At 39.2% G+C, this 4,501-nt stretch overlaps 1 protein-coding gene across 2 annotated transcripts in view; it reads left to right on the plus strand.

Moving 5' to 3' along the window:
• Positions 1 to 4,318: 4,318 nt before the first annotated feature.
• The window catches only part of PRIM2 (DNA primase subunit 2), a 309,655-nt gene continuing 309,472 nt past the window's right edge, over positions 4,319 to 4,501 (plus strand). For both annotated transcript variants that reach the window (XM_008691748.2, XM_008691750.2), the window contains exon 1: positions 4,319 to 4,443. The gene's annotated coding sequence lies outside the window, so the exon portion shown is untranslated. The remainder of the gene's footprint in view (positions 4,444 to 4,501) is intronic.

The raw sequence follows: 4,501 nt of genomic DNA on the forward strand, positions 1-4,501 counted from the left end.
AACAATAGGGCCATTCTACTAAGTTATGAGGCACCAAATTGGATTGTGTGCTTACCTAAAAGAAGTATCTCTCTCTCTCTCTTTTTTTAAAAGATTGATTTATTTTGAGGGAGAGAAAAAACGCGTGAGGAGGGCAGGCAGAGGGAGCGGGGGACAGAATCTCAGGATCATGACCTGAGCCGAAGGCAGACGCTTAACGCCTGAGCTACCCAGGTGCTCTTATCTACCCATTTTTCTGATGATGGTTTTCAGTGTTTTAGTATCTTAATGTTGTTATGAACATTCTTGTTAATGGTTTTTGACATTTATACATGAAAATCTCTCTCGAGAGTATACTTAGAGTAGAATTATTGTAGAAAGACAAGGGGTTAAATTTACCAGATGATGCTGAATTGTTTTCAAAAGTAGTTGTACCAAAGAATACTCCTACCTACAATATATGAGTTCCTTGTCAATACTCGATGTTTTCAGATTTAAAATTTTTTTCCCATCTAGTGTGTGTAGATTATTATTTCACTGTGGTTTTACTTTGCATTTCCCCAATTGTTAATGTGGTTGCACATATTTTTTGTATGTTTATTGGTCATTTATGTTTCCTTTGTTGTGAAATACCTGTTCAGGGTTCTTTCCCCCCTTCTTTTCCATGTGTTTTTATCTTTTTTCTATTGATTCTATTCTGACAGTAATTCTAGGTTAATTTTACTTGATTAAGTGTCTTTTCCCAACTTGAGGGTGATTTAAAAAATGTATCTTTATGTGTTTTTTAAACTTAAGTTCTTAATTTTAATGTGGTTGAAATGATCAATTTTCCCATTTTAGGTGTCTGCCTTTTAAGAAAATTGTGTTAAATAGACATAATGCAAAACTTATGATTTTAACCATTTTTTAGTGTATGGTCCCATGGCATTAAGTATATTCATATTGTGGAAACATCACCACCATTCGGCTCCAAAGTGACTGTGCTTTTTCTTAATATCTTGTTTAAGAAAGTCTTTGCTATATTAAGACCATCCTTATATTTGCTCTAAATTCTTAAAATTTTGCCTTTCACATGTAACCATCTGGAATTGATTTTTATGTGTAGTGGAAGGTAGGAAATATATTTTCCCCCATATGGGTAGCCAGTTGTCCCAGCACCAGTTAGAATTGTCCATTTTCTCTCCATCAGGCTATATAATGGATGTGTGCTATATCAAGTTTCTTCATAGGTGTGGGTCCATTTCCAGTTTCTCTTTTCTGTTTCTTTGATCTGTCTATTCCTGTTCCAATATCACATTGTCTTAAATACAACAGAACTATGATATGCCTTCCATCTGCCTGAAATGCTATTCTCCTAAAGGTACATGTGACTAAATCCCTAATTTTCTTCTGGTCTCTGCTTCACCTTCATGTCCATAACCAGTCTTTCCTGGCTACCTTTTCTAAAATTTCAGTGCCTCCTCCAAAAACTTTATACCCTCCTACTCTGCTTTATTCTTTCCACTTAACAGTTATTATTTAACATAATAATGTGTATACTTCTCTTGTTTGTCGTCTATCTTTCCCACTAGAACAAAAGGTTTATGAGGGCAGGGATTTTTGGCTGTTTCATTACTCTTGTACCCCTAGCATAGAAAACATTGCCTGGCACTCAGTAGGTACTGAATTAGTATTTCTAAAACAAATCATATAAGGTTGATATGTGAAAGCGTCATCTTTCCTTCCTGTACTTCCCCTTAAGAATATGCTTTTTCTCTAGTTCTCTTACTCCTTGATGCTAGATGAATAAAAGCAATCTGATGGGAGAAAGAACAAAGTGCTCCTTTAGATTTCTTTCCTTGCCATGTCCCAGAGGTGGGCAGTGAAATGAAAGGGGAGGAGGGATCGGTGTTGGCTAACTGTGTATTATTTTCTGGATCAGCTATCCTGCTGGAAATCCCTCCTGTCTTTGCTTTCCATGGCAAGTAGAGCTGGCTGGACCTCGAGTTTATAGAGTCCTCACTGGGTGAGGAAATGCACCACACCTTTGCTTTTTAGGGCAGCACACCCTGCATGGGAGAAGAACGAACACTCACCTTGATTTACCAAGTGTGGCAACTAAAATTTTAGTTGTAGGTGTGGCACACTACAGGATAGAACTCTTGGAGCTGTGGAGTCATCTAAGAGTGAATGCCCTGTGAGGCAGTCTGCCTGTAGCTGGGTAATGTCCAGAAAGGCACGGAATGGAGCAGTGATGACTCATGGAAATTTCGTCAGAGATGGTACTCTGTGCTTATTATAGGCTAAACTGGGGAGCCAAGTCATTCTGGAAGGAATGCGTATGGAGTTTTCAGATGAGGACTTGAAGTTTTATATGTTGGAGCCACCTTTGATTCAAACCATCTGTTGCATGTCAAGCTGAAACCCATCAGTTTTTTTGTACATCTTTCATATTTTACAGAAATTCAGTATAATACATATTTGTTGGTAGCCCTTGGAGTGTCATACATTAGGGTTACAAAGATGAATAACATACTGGTCCCTGTTTTTGAGATGCTTATGGTCTAATGGAAGTAAAAGTTACATGTTTATATGTGCTTTTCCTCTGCTGGATTGTGAGGTTGAGGTCTATGATTTATGTGCATTGTGGTTGCCAGGGCTGAGCATTGTGTTAATCCATTTTTTTTTTTTTTTGCTGAAATAAATATATGAAAGAGCTTGCAGTGATTTACCAAATATGGTTACTGAAATGTATAAAACACTGTAGTACATTATTGTACTGAGTATTTTCATTGTAAAATTTTTGCCAATTTTGTAGGGGAAAATTCTTTGCTGCCAGTGATGAAAATTTTTTTTTCCACATTTTATCATTGGTTATTTGTTGCTGTTCTTTTCCCATTTTTCAATTTGTGTCAGGATTTTTTTCTAATTAACTTACAAAAACTCTTTACACTTCGATGCTATTAGCTATGGTAAACCTCTCCCCTTGTCTGATGACTGCAAAAAATTTTGTGATTTTTTTTTAGATGCCCAATTTTACATTTTTATAGTCAAATCTTTAGATTTCTTTATAGTTTATTTGCATTTGTTCCCTGTCCAGAGATTAGATATTCATGTAAATATTGTTATCATCTGTGCTCCAGGTTTTTTCAGGCAGTTCTCATGCTTTCAGGTGTCTTCTTTGTACCAGGTTATGTTAATTATGTTGCCTGATAGAGAGAGGAAAGGATTAAAGTGAGGCACTGCTGTCATAACGTGGAATTAGTGCTGTATGCTGGTTAGCACTGTGGTGCTTGGAGACAGTTTCCTTCACTTTGAACCTGGCTATGTCACTTAGGTGATCTTTGAAGTCACTTAACTTCTTTCCCTGTTCCACGGTTTCCTTATCTGTAAAATGGGTTAATAGTACAACTTACCTCATAAAGTTATGAGAATAAAATGAATTGATATAGAAATCACAGAACACCTCCTGATACAAAGTCAGTGCTAGCCGGTTTGGTCCATGATGAATAGATGCTTTGAAGTTTGGTATTATTTCGATATATTTTGCATTTCTAAAAATCTGAACATTTCATTTCAAATTGCTCTTCACCTGCACAGATTACCTTTGCTAGATATTTCCTCAGCCACTTTAGTGAGGCACGCCTCCTAGAGGCCACAAGTGAAGCTTATTTCCAGCTCTTGAAAACCCTACAAATCTCAGTCGGAGAGTTGATGTGGCTCTGACTCATCGCTTCTGATGGACCGCTGCTTCTTCCCTCTGAGCCTCGTCTCTTCTAATTTCTGTAGGCTCCGGAGAGATTTCTGCGTGTGTGCATTCCTGCATTCTAGATCCAGTAATTTTGCGGGTTGTGGGCGCGGGAGAACTGAAGGTAGAATCTGTCTTTACCGGACTTACTGTCCCATAGGAAAAAACAAAACGTACTGTACATAGATGGGCAAACTAATGTTCATCTTTAAGCTTCTATTTTCTCATGGGGGTAAAATGGGAGTAATACAACCTACCTTACAGGGTCGCTGAAAAATTAAACAAGAAAAAACACAGCCCCTAATAGTGAGCCAGGTGCGAAAGGAGCTTGGTAAACGCCTATTCCTCCATTCCTCCGCTAGCGTCAGTGATCAGTCTAGCCGTGCGGGTTAAAGGTCCATACTCTCGGGAGCGTGGACATTTCTGCCGCTAGCCTTTCAGTACCCCAGTTTCAATCATAAAAAGCTACCGGCGACACATGCAGGGGGTGCAGTTTATAATTTGGAAACACAAGCGACCGTATTTAAAACCGAAAGCTGACCAAGTGGGCTGAACGCTCTCAGGAAGCCGGAAGCGCCGCATGGAGCATGCGCAGGGCGCGCGCAGGGTGGGCGGGACGTTCGGAGGGCGGGCTTTGTGATCCCGTTACTTCCGTTTCCGATCCCATATGAACTCTCCCGCCATCTGAGAAAAGCGCCTGTTGGTGTTTGCGTCTTTTGTATTTTGTGTGGTTGCAGGTAAGAGGATCTCCTGCGGCATTAGGACGGACAGTAATCTTGCTGTTGAGGCTTGCAA

Source organism: Ursus maritimus, unplaced genomic scaffold (assembly GCF_017311325.1).
Source record: "Ursus maritimus isolate PB19 unplaced genomic scaffold, ASM1731132v1 scaffold_29, whole genome shotgun sequence".
Classification (NCBI taxonomy): Eukaryota; Metazoa; Chordata; class Mammalia; order Carnivora; family Ursidae; genus Ursus; species Ursus maritimus.